Raw genomic sequence first — 13,037 nt, forward strand, 5'->3', positions numbered from 1 at the left:
GCCTTTTGGCAATTAGCCTTTTTCTTTGTTTTACTATTTTGTTTTTCTTTAATTTTACTTATTTTAAATATTATTGTTTTTATTAAAACATATTTTGGAAAATAATGAACTAATCGAACGGTTCATATGAAATCTAATTTTATCTAAATTAAAAATTTTTTAACTTGAAAATTTCATAAATGTTGTGGCCTATGTTTAACTGACAGGGGAAGGGGCCGGCAGCACAAAGGGAATAGAGAGAGATGTGTTTATAGGGTTGTGTAAAGGATGTTGTTATTCCCCCACTGCCTTTATTTATAGTAATAAGAGAGAGAATAAATCTTTCTTCTCCAATGAATACAAGTCCTAATGGGGAAAAATAACTAAAATCAAATTTGATCTAGGATTTATACAATCACACTTAAACAAGAAGTTTATAACACTCTCTCTTGAGTGTGTCAATACTCAAGTAGATTTGGCATCATGTAGATGTTGAAGAAGTCGACCCGTCGACACTGGTTATAGAGACACGCTATTCTCAATAAGGTAAGAACTTGAATAAGGAACTAAGTCTCATGAAAAACCATATGGCTATGGTAAAAACCCAAATAAGGATAAAACTCATAGTCTAAGGAAAAATGTGTAAGTAATGCAAAGTCAAATGAAACGTCTACGGAATGTCATCAGGGATATGATTAACCTAAGGCGGGTGCCTCGTCAAAACCTCGTTAAGTAGTAAAAACCCAATGGGAAAAATGCTCCTAATCGTAGGGAAAAATAGTACATTAAGATCAAGTAAGTATACTTCAAGATACTCCCCCTGACTTTGACATAATTTCAAAGAGAACTAGCAATGTTACAACTCATAAAGTTTACGCATACCAAATCCTTGAACAAGCTTCTGAAACATTGTCTTCAGCGCAATGTGCTTGGTGTTGTCTCCTTTGATGTAACCCTTTTTGAGTTGTTCGATGCATGTTACATTGTCTTCATAGATCGTCATGAGGACATCAACAACGGGGTAAAGATCACATGAGCTTCGAATATGGCCCACACTTGCTCTCAACCAAAAGCATTCTCAAGTTGTTTCATGTAAGGTGAGAATTTCAACATGGTTAGACGAAGTGGCAACTAAGGTCTGTTCAGTTGACCTCCAAGAGATTGTGGTGCCTCCAATGGTAAAGACATCACCCGTTTGAGAGCGTGCCTTGTGCGGATCAGATAAGTATCATACGTCGGCATAACCGACAAAGCGAGAATCAACTCAAGATAAGGAGGTGCGGCATCACTCGAGGATCTGTACGGATAGAACAAGCCCAGATCTATAGTACCCTTAAGGTAGCGAAATATGTCTTTAACACCAGTCCAGTGTATGCGTGTTGGTGCATTACTGTATCTTGCCAAAAGATTAATAGCGAATGAGATGTTGGGTCTAGTGTATTGAGCTAAGTACAATAAAGCGCCTATCGCACTTAGATAAGGAACTTCAGGTTCCAAAATCTCTTCATCATCCTCATTCGGACGGAAGAGATCTAGTTTTGCATCTAGTGATCGAACGACCATAGAAGTACTCGAAGGCTTTGCTTTATCTTCGTTAAAGCGGCACAACACCTTTTATGTGTAGTTCGTTTACTAAGATTTTATCCAAACGGTGCTCTATCTTGAGACCAAGACAGTATCAAGTATTTCCTAGATCTTTCATCTTAAATTCTGACCTCATGTGCACAACAGTTCTCGCGAGCTCTTTGGGAGTTCCGACGAGGTTCATATTGTCGACATAAATTGCAACTATCGCAAAACCAGAATGTGACTTCTTAATGAACACACAAGGGCATAGTTCGTTGTTCACATATCCCTGACTATTCAAATACTCACTTAGACAGTTATAACACATTCTTCCAAATTGCTTCAAACTGTAAAGTGAACGCCTCAGTCGAATTGAGAACGTGTTCCGAGGTTTAGAAATATTTGATCTAGTCAATGGAAGTCCTTCGGGAACTTTCATATAAATTTTCGTATCAAGATACCTATAAAGATATGTAGTTACTATGTCTATCAGCTGCATACTCAGTTTTTCGAAAACTACCAAACTGATAAGGTAGCAAAAAGTAATCACATCCATAATGGGTGAATAAGTTTCGTCATAGTCAATCCCGGGGTGTTGTGAGAAGCTTTGCGCAACAACACAAGCTTTGCAACGCGCAATTTCGTTCTTCTCATTACTCTTCCGAATGAAAACCCATTTGTAGCCAACGAGCTTCACATGTGGAGGAGTAGGAGTTACAAGTCCAAACACTCTACGTTTCACAAACGAATCGAGTTCGATTTGGATTGCTTGTTTCTAGTTTAACCAATCGGTTTTACATTGACATTCATCAACGAAATATGGTTTAATGTCATCGTTTAACATGATCTCAGTAGCTATTGCATATGCTACTGCATCATCGACAATCATCTCATTTCTACACCAAACACCATCCAAACTAGCATAATGGACCGAAATCTCACGATTCTCGGAAGATGGATTCATCTCTCCAAGGATGCTTCCATAATCTAGAATTTCCTTATGAGTTGGATACAATGAGTAAGCGACAGTCAGATTCACGGTAGGCTCTTCAGGTGCCTGTGTCGTGGGTTTCCTCTTCTGGGAGCATGAATCATTTGAACCAAGAGGTCTGCCACGCTTTTGCGTAGGGGCAAATGATTGGTTGAGAGCTAATGTATATGGATCGGCCCAAGTGGCGTCTCGGGCCTCTAGAAGAGAAATTCGTCGTACATTTAGTACATCCATCTTTACAGGCACATTTGCAGCTAGAATATGTGATCTTGTCACTCGCGTTAAATCGATGAAAGAATCTGGCATGCTTTTAGCTATGTTATTAAGATCTAATATGCGCTACACTTCAATCTCAGACTGAACGGTGCGGGAATCTAAATGAGACAAAGTATGAGTTATCCACGATAATTCGCGTCGTTTTTCAGGAACATTGACGTTTTTATCTCCCCCTAACGACGGAAAGACTGTCTCATAGAAGTGACAATCCGCAAAACGAGTGGTAAATAGATCACCGATCAAAGGTTCTAAGTAACAAATGTTCGAAGGAGGATCATATCCGACATAAATTCCCATCATTCACTGATGCCCCATTTTTGTACGTAAGGGTGGCGAAATCGACACATAAACCGCATAACAAAAAATACGTAGATGCGATATGTTGGATTCGTATCCGGTAACCAACTGAATGGCGCTATATGTTTAGGTTACAACAGGCCTTAAGCGGACCAACATGGGTGTGTGCAATATTGCATAGCCTTAAGCAGCGATCGGGAGCTTGGTATGTATGACCAACGATCGAGCAATCATTTGTAAGCACTTAATGAATGCCTCTACTAGGCCGTTCTGGGTATGAACATAGGGTACTGGATGTTCAACTTCAACCTCAACCGACATGCAATAGTCATCAAAAGTTTTAAATGTGAATTCTCCAGCATTATCCAATTGAATAGATTTGATAACCTGAGCCAACAGTTTGGAGAATGCAGCGTTCCTTGTGGACAACAAGCATACGTGTGACCAACTTGTGGAAACGTCAACCAAAACCATAAAATATCTAAATGGTCTGCATAGAGGGTAAATCGGTCCACAAATATCCTCATGAATCCTTTTGTAGAAAAATAAGAGGATTCAAACGAATCTTGTCATAAGAAGGCTTAATAATAAGTTTTCTCATGAAGCAGGTTTGACATGCGATTCCTTAAATCAAACCTAAACTTCAGGTTAGTGGATGTCCTTGTAATGATTTAAGGATACGGCGCATCGCTGTTCATCCAGGGTGTCCCAAACGATCATGCCAAAGTGTAATTTCGTGTGCAGTCCTAGAGGTAGGGCTGGCCACATAGTGACTTTCTATAGGGCGTATGGTCATAGTATACAGATCACTTAGGATATGCTTCATCTTCTCTAAAATACGCTTCTGGCCATATTTGTAGAAAGTTATGCACATAAATTCAACTCTATTTTCTACATAGGTTTCAGCGTGGTAATTATTTTCTTTAATGTCCTTGAAACTCAACAACGTTCTTTCGGAACGCGGAAAATAGAGTGTCTCATCAATGGTCAAAACTGTACCATTGGACAACATTATAGGTGCCTTATTGTATCCTTCGATCAGGTTGGATAGGCCTGAGAAGGTTGTCAAAGGTGTATTCTTAGGTATGAAGTTAGTGAAATAGATGTGTTCACGTAAAACGGTGTGCGTGGTTGCACTATCTGCCAAACAACTAACTTTCCCACTAGTCATACCTAGAATAAAAATTAATTTGAATCGGTCATATGCATAAAAGTTCTTAAAAACAAATATCCATTCAAAATAATTTAAGTATTCAAGGATGGTAATTAATTAAAATTTTAATATCTAAAAACAAATCACCAACAAATAATCCAAATATAAAGGAAAATTGTTCAAAAAATTAACCCAAAAACAAAATGGGTATTCGGCCACTAGGTGGAATTCAGCCCTATTGTCTAAATTTCAACTAAAAAAATAGTTTATGTCTAAGATATAATTTTCCATAGGAATAATAGCCTTTTGAAAGTCAGAAACCTCCATCTTGGTACTCTCCGGTTCATCCACTTGCATAAAGTTTGATTCAAACTTCTTACGACGAAAATGATATTCAGCTCCAACTTTATGGGGAGCTCGGCAAACACGGGACCAATGGTCATTTGAACCACAATGATAACACATGTTCGCATCCATGGTTTCAGGTGCTTTGGCCTTATTCTTGAAGTTTAGGGCCTTGGGAGCAAAGGTTAGAGTGATTCTGGGCTTGGTTTCCTCCTTTAGATGTGTCTTGGTTTTATTGATCTTGATGGGGTGGCTTCTGGCCTCTCCTACCACACCTATTTTGGGTGTTTGTTTGTGCTATTGTGTGCTTCAGGCACAACATTCGCCCCAAGTCGAGCTTAATAATTTTTCATCAACAGCTGATTCTGTTTTTTAGCGAGAAGTAAAATGGGGATCAAATTCGAAAACTTAGTGAACTTCTGAGCCATATATTGTGATGCAGGACAATATTAGTAGCAGAGAAGGCCAAATAGGTATTTTCCAAGAGATCATTTTCAGTCAAGGTCTCGTTACAGAACTTGAGAAGTGATCGGATTTGACAAACTTCAGAATTATATTCATTCACAGACTTAAAGTCTTGGAAGCGCAAATGCTGCCAGTCATATCTTGCTTTAGGCAATAAGATGTCCTTTTGGTGATCAAAGCGATCAGCCAAAGCGACCTAGAATGCTCGTGGATCATCCTCAACAAGGTACTCGATTTGCAGTGTGTCATGAATATGTCTTCAGATGAAGATCATGCTAGTGACTTTCTTTGCAGTGAGGTAGAGCTTCACATCTTGGACTCACTTGAGGTAGTTTCTTCCAAATACCTCTAAAGCGGTAAAGTCGAGTTTGTTCAAATTCGACATGTTCTTATCACAAAATAAATGGACAAGATGTGATTAGTGTAATAAAGAAAAAAAATCAATCTATTCACACAGGAGTAGAACATTCAGGTTCTAATAGATATGTATTGGTTTAAATTCGCATGAAAAAAACCTTGGGTTTTCATGGGTGATGTTTTTAAGGAAAACTTTAGGTTTTTAAATAAGGCATGTTTCCTGAACTTCAAGTTTCGAAATAATTATGAACTTCAGGTTCATATGTTCCTGCAGACAAACACAAATATATATACAGAAATATGCAACAAGAAAATATGGAAATAGAATTTCAAGTCCATAATTATAATGGAATTAATTATATTGACTTCGGGCCAAATTTAAAGTGTAGGTGAAAAATCATAAAACAAAAGTATCTAAAAAAAAAAGGAAATTAACACTTGAGGTCCAAAAATTTGGACCAAAGCCCACGAGTGGGCTGAGTGAACTGGTGTTGTGAGGTCCAGGCCCAAAAATGGGCTGGGGTAGGCACGTGCCTAGCATGCAGGTAGGCTCAGCATCATAGAAAATGGGTTGTAGGTGCAAGCCCAAAGACAAAGGCCCAAATGGGATATGATCTGGTGCTTCGCGAACATATGTACTTGAGGTGACCTATAGAGGTAAACGGAGAATAGAGACTCTCAACGTGTTTAAAAAACCTAGAAAAATTAACTTGAAATTTCGAAGAAAAACCGGTGAGATTCGAACGAATCTTGGTCAAAAACCCATCGGAGATGATTTTCAGGTCGTCGGGACGAATACCGAAGGTCAGGATAGGGTTGCAGGCCCACCTATGAAGGAGAAGATGCCATGGAAGATGTCGGGTTTTTTCTAGGTTTCAGACTAGGAGCCCATAACTTCGGCTTTGTGGTTTTGCGGCTCAACTTAGCCACATAGGCTGTATGCCTGAGGCTAATGGCTTGACTGCTTGGCGGCTTGCTAGCCACTACTTACACGGTGAAGGGGTTTAGAACGAAACCTTAATCCATATTTTAATATTTTTTTTTTCAATTTTAGACTAATTCAATGCATATTCATATAAATAATTTAATGCATGGACATATATTTGATACAATTCATGGCAATATCAAATTTACATAATCCAACAATTATAGATATAATGCACACACAATTTATGTAGAATCTAAAATTTGAAAAATGTAAAGTTGGGTCATGCATTATGATGAATGTTCATGTTATCAGGGCTGCCAAAATATCGAGATAAAAATCGTTGTTTTGGAATAACTTGATTGCGTGATGATATTGGTGAACTAGTTTGATGCAGAAAGCTTCCACGTCAGATTCCTGGGCGCAACAGCAGAAGCATGATGATAACGTATTGTAGCCTATGTTTAATTAACAGGGGAATAGGCCAGCGGCACAGAGAAAGAATAGAGAGAAAGATGTGTTTGTAGGGTTGTATAGAGGATGTTGTTTTTTTCCCTACACAGTGCCTTTATTTATAGTAATAAAAGAGAGAAGAAATCATTCTCCTCCAAGGAATACAAGTCCTAATAGGGAAAAATAACTAGAATCAAATCTAATATATGATTTACACAATAACACTTAAACAAGAAGTTTATAACAATAAATAATATTTAAGATAACACATCCAAAAATCAATTTAAACAAGTTAACAAAATAAAAAATAAAAAATTACCGCCGCTTAATACTACGGTCTAGTGGTATTCCTCTTCACTTGTAAGTGAGAGGTCTTAGGTTCAATGTTCGCTAAAGACGAATTTGAATCACATTATTGCTAGTCCACTATAAGGCTAAGCATGTCACGTCCCCTTAGTATAGATAATATCTTTTGTTCAAAAAAAAAAAAAAAAATATATATATATATATATATATATATATATATTACCACGTAATCTAATTACTACGAGCTCATTTGGATGTGCATTTAAAATGACTGAAAGCGTTTTTGATGAAAATGTTTTTAAAATCATTCTTTGGTAAAGATGCAAGTAAATCCTGAAAAAGGGATTTAAAGTGTTTTCTTTAAGAAGCACATTATGAGTCAATCTTGTAGGCTTTTTTATTTTCTTTACTAGGCCCATTTTCTCATCATTCCCCTATGAAATTAAAAAAAATAAAATAAAAAATTCGCATGTGGATCTACCTTTTGCCTAAGATTTATTGTAGTTGTTCAGGATCGGGGGGTTCCATTGGAATGAGTAAGAAACAACTTTTTTAGAAGATCTCTGGTCGTTCAAAAAGCTTCCCTTTGTCCATTATTCATGTTCTTGCCCTTTTTTATAATATGTGTGGCATGCGAGAGCCATGGTTAAATGAAATTTGTCCCAAAAATGGTGCTTCTTCTAGGAAGCATTTTAAGTGCTTTTGGAACCCAAAAATATTTTCTCTAAAGACACTTTTAATCATTTTAAAAGCACATACAAACGAGTCATACATGAATAAATATATAGGCCCATATAGAGCCCCGAAAGGTATGTAGCCCCTCTTTGTGAGAAATTCATTTAGAGCCCCACATATTCATAGAGCTCTAAAATGGGCTACATCCATCACTTTTCCAGCCCCCATATAGAATTCTCATTGAGATGCTCTTAATCCTGGAAGGGGCTGTAGACATGTAAATTTCATTGCATTCAAATGATGCATCACAAAGCTTCACGTGGCATATGATTCATCACAAATAGACAAGTCATCAATGACATGTGGCGCAAATCAAGCAAAGGAAGTACAAAACCTTCCCAAAATTCGGCAAAAGGGAGAAAATATCTCTTAAAATCGGAAAGGAGTCCAAAATCTCTCAAAACCAGAAAGAAGGCTAAAGCATCTTCATAAAACAAGCAAGAATTGAAGATTACTCACAAAATAGGCAACAAGCCCTATAGATTTCGGCCAAGCAAGGGAAAGTGGCTGAAATTAAGACACAAAACATGCCTAAATTCTCCCATGGACGAATCAAGACACAAATCAAAGCCAAATCCATCCAAAGGCAAGCTTTAAGAAGTCTATAAATACAAGGTCCCAAGACATAAAAAAGGTGGACAATTTCTACATTGAAGGGCCGAAAATCCTACATTCAGAATAACCTCTACACAAATCTTTGAAGACTAATACACTGCCAAAGCTCTCTTCGAAGAACTCATAACCAAAGTCGAAGCTTTCTTTTGACCAATAGGCGAAGCACTCCCTTGAAGAATTAACAAGCACTTGTGCCAATTCTTTCAAGACTTTGTTGCAGGCTCAAAACTTGTAACGACGTTCGATTCAAGATCAAGTCGTCAAGGCCCTTGAATCAACAAAATCTCATATCTACACCATCATTGTCGCAACTTTGAGGTGAAGACCATCCAAGCATCGTTTCAAGCTCAATACTTGAAGCAATCATTCAATCGTTCGTCCGAGATCAAGTCATCGCAACCCTTGGATCAAGAACCTATGCATCTACATCAAATTTGAGGATTGAATCAGAGGAAAATTGTAAACAGAGATTGTAACCTACAAATTCAAATCAATACAAATCTACTTTGTACACGTGTTCTCGTTTCATTCGTTACAAAATTTTCGTGTTTACAGGGGCAAAACAGAAAATGTGAGTGGGCAAAAACAAGCGTTTAATAAAATCTTCTTTTTCTTCTATACATAATAATCCTACCTGTAAAAATTGTATAATTTCAAAAAAATCGTACTAAGTATAAGTGTGAAAGTCAAGTACCGAATAAAACAATTATTTCCAAGTATACGGTAAAAACCACAATATTTCCAAGATAGCTACAACAATATATAGTATAGATTTAAAACATAAAAAAAAAAGCCACTCACTTACAATAGTCATAGTTGTCTTGTCACACCCTTAATTCGGGGTCGATTAAGAACTCAAACCCAAATACATCACGTGAGCTAAAAATTAAAAAAAAAAACAAACAAACTTCTATTATACAATAACTCCAAAAGCCTTAATTGTTCAAAAATAAATGAAACTCTTAAATCCCTCATCTAACACAACCTTAGCTCTTCTAGCACTTATCTTGTCAAATAACTCATCTGAAAAATAAAAGGGTGATGGGTGAGTAACAATCATTGTCGTCCAGTGAATAGAATATGTACTATGTCAATCAAACCTCACACTGCAACATAATATAATTATATCAAAGTCTTCATCATATATCATGTCATGTCACATCATCCCTTCACATGTTGGTTATCCTTCATAATATATAGCTCACCATATGAACCCAAAATAGGTCATTCTGCCTTAATGTCGCCATGTGCCATACATTTATTCCTTGGATAACCCAACACTAAAGTTCACATGCCCCATGAACAATTCCAAATAATTCACACCACATTATATAGTAACTCTGAAAGCAGTTCAACAAATCAAACATGCTTGTATAGAAAAATAAATGAACTTTGGGAAATAAAGAAACCCCACAATAGTTTGTGGTTTTCGTTTATTAGAAAATAAAAATATTTGAAACACATTACATAAACCACTCACCTTAATCGATAGCTAGAACCTCGGCAAAACAAGCCCACTAAAAATCTCCACACACAAGCTCACTAACCCTAGTCTCTTTCTATGTCTCTTATCTTATATATATGTATTACGTGAGCTCCAAAGCATGCACTGCATGCTAGCTTAGCTCTTATTTATAGGGACATAAGAGCAACTCCACTCCTAAAAACCCTATAGTCAAGAGTCAATTCAATCCACCCAAAATGAATATTAATTGACTGCAATGAATAGTAACTACTCAAGTGCATCTTCACCCCTAAACTGAATAGCCTAGTCAATTCTTATTAATATATTATTAATTTTTTTATAAAATAATTAAAAATAATTTTATTTTTAATTTCGGATATGATTTTTAACCAACCTTGTCACGCCACATGTCGTTATCCGAAAGTACAATTTTTGTGGAAGATGGTTAGGTAATTATATATTAAAAATGTAACATCCCACATCGACCAACGGAGAGGGGATGATGTGCCTTATATGTACATGCCCACGTCCATATAGCAATAGGCCTTTTGGGAATTCACTAGCTTCGGATTCCATCGAAACTTTGAAGTTAAGCGAGTTCGGGCAAGAGCATTCCCAAGATGGGTGACCCACTGATAAGTTCTCGTGTGAGTTCCCAAAAACAAAATCGTGAGGGAGTGGCCGGGGCCCAAAGCGGACAACATCGTGCTATAACAGAGCCAGTCTGGGATGTGACAGAATGACACCAGAGCCACTTTGCCGTGTGGTGCGAGTGTGCCAACGAGGATGTCGGACCCCTAAGGGGGGTGGATTGTAACATCCTTCATCGACCAACGGAGAGGGGGTGATGTGTCTTATATGTACATGCCCACCTCTATATAGCACGCGACCTTTTGGGAACTCACTGGCTTCGGATTCCATCGGAACTCCGAAGTTAAGCGAGTTCAGGCGAGAACATTCCCAGGATGGGTGACCCATTGGAAAGTTCTCGTATGAGTTCCTAGAAACAAAACCGTGAAGGCGTGGTTAGGGCCCAAAACGGACAATATCGTGCTACGACGGAGTTGGTCTAGGATGTGATAAAAAAAAAAAAATTTGTGTTTTATTTTTTTGTATTTTTAATCACTTTTTATAAATTTTTATTAAGTTAATTAATATAGACCGTTGGATTTCAAAAAGATTCAAATCCAATAGCCTAAAAGTGGACACATGCCCAATGGTAAGATTCTGACATTTTCTTTTTCTTTTAGGTCGAAAAACCTGAACCATTAATCTGGAAATCGAACATTCCAAATTTTGCCACGTCACTAACCATTGGGTTTGACTTTCAAAATTTTTTTACCGTTGGAAATCTAACAGTCCAAGAAAACTAGCCATTGGAAATCCAACAACCATAGGTGTGCCAAGTTGCTTGTCTACCGAGTCCCCTTAGTGCACCTGCCAGCGCAGGCCCCACCTTTGAAACTTGTCAGGAACGCGTGCCTACTAACGCGTGGCGCAAAAAAAATAAAAATCAGTATAAAGTCACACTAACGTCAGCCTGGCGTCATATTAGTTGGGTATTGGGTCAGTGGATTTTCAGCTGGTTGAGAAGCTGGGCTCTGTGTATGGGGTGGAGTGGGTTTTTGGGGGGGGGGGGGGGGGGTGAAGGGAAGAAATGGGTTGTTGCCTAACTAATTTGTGGAGGGCTGTAGTTGCTCTAAAGGCGGCATAGTCATTTGCCACCACCAACTTGGTGCTAAACCTTAGTCACTGTGTAAAATGAATAACTTCGTGGCCAACTCAAGTTACTTGCATGGAACGAATTGGTTTGCATAATTATGGATTGGACACCAAATTAAATAGGTGTCCATACAGATTATTCAAAGGTGGCATTTTGAACAGATTGTTCTTATTCTAGGGTAGGGTGTTGGGTTTTCACCCATGTGTCTCGAGTTCGAAATTGCCCTTCCCATAAATTAGTATATTAATTTTGAATCCTCCCCCTCTCCTTAATAATAATTTTTTTTTTTTTTGAAAAAAAAAAGGTAGAAAGAAATCGGATGACAAGCAAATAAAACAACCAGGAGGATCATCTTTGTGAGGATCTTAGGGATCCTCCAATCACATCCGTTCATCGTATATCGTGTGGTAAAAAAATCATTGTAAATTTTTTTATTTAAAATTGAATATAAATAGTATCTGACAAAAACTGGCCGCACGATGTACAATGAACATATGTGATTGGAGGATCCTCGAGATCCTCACAAAGAGGATCCAGCGAGGATCCTTTCTCATAAAACAATTCAAACATAAATTTCTAGTATAATTCCCACGAGCTAAACAACTAACTTATAAGCTTACTTTAAAAATACAGGTTCTCGCACATCTTGCTCAGCGCGCTAAAATAAGCAACCCTTACTTGGTAAGTAAACGAAAACTATGAAGATTACCAAAAAAACAAAGATCAAGCTGCCAAAATTGGTATTCAAAAACCACTGACTGCCGCCACATACTGTCATGGGCTGCCGCCATGCACCAAGGGGTGGTCGGCATGCGCCAGTGGCTAAGTTGATCACCGAAGATGCAATATTCTGTCACCACACGGAATAATTTATGGAAATGGAATATCTTGTCATAGGATGAAATACTCCGTCATGGTTAACGAAAATAGTACAGAATATACCTGGAATATTTTGACCAGAATTCAGAAATGGGTCTGGGTGTTGGGTCGCTACCGGGTTTAGACAGAGTATGGTTCAACTTGAGCCGAATCTGGGTTGCGGGTTTGCCCGAATCCCCGCCAGTTTTTTTTAGGCTTTAAAAATCTAGAAACACGTGACAATTTCATGCATACATAACATATTATATACATATTCCAAAAAAAAAAATATTTATTTGTGCCACGTGGCAGTCAATACTGCATCCCATCTTTCAAAATTTAAAATTGAAACGGGTGGAAAGATACCGTTTGAGTGTTTGGATACAACTCAAAACCCAAAACCCGAAAAGCCGTTTTTCTCTCTCTAAAAGTTCCTCGTTTAATATTTCAATGGGAATCCACATTCCCGCTCATTCCCTTGTGCCAAACATTTGACCTGTCGTCCCAAATCCAAAAGCCTAATCCCTC

Source organism: Pyrus communis, chromosome 6 (genome assembly GCF_963583255.1).
Source record: "Pyrus communis chromosome 6, drPyrComm1.1, whole genome shotgun sequence".
Classification (NCBI taxonomy): domain Eukaryota; kingdom Viridiplantae; phylum Streptophyta; class Magnoliopsida; order Rosales; family Rosaceae; genus Pyrus; species Pyrus communis.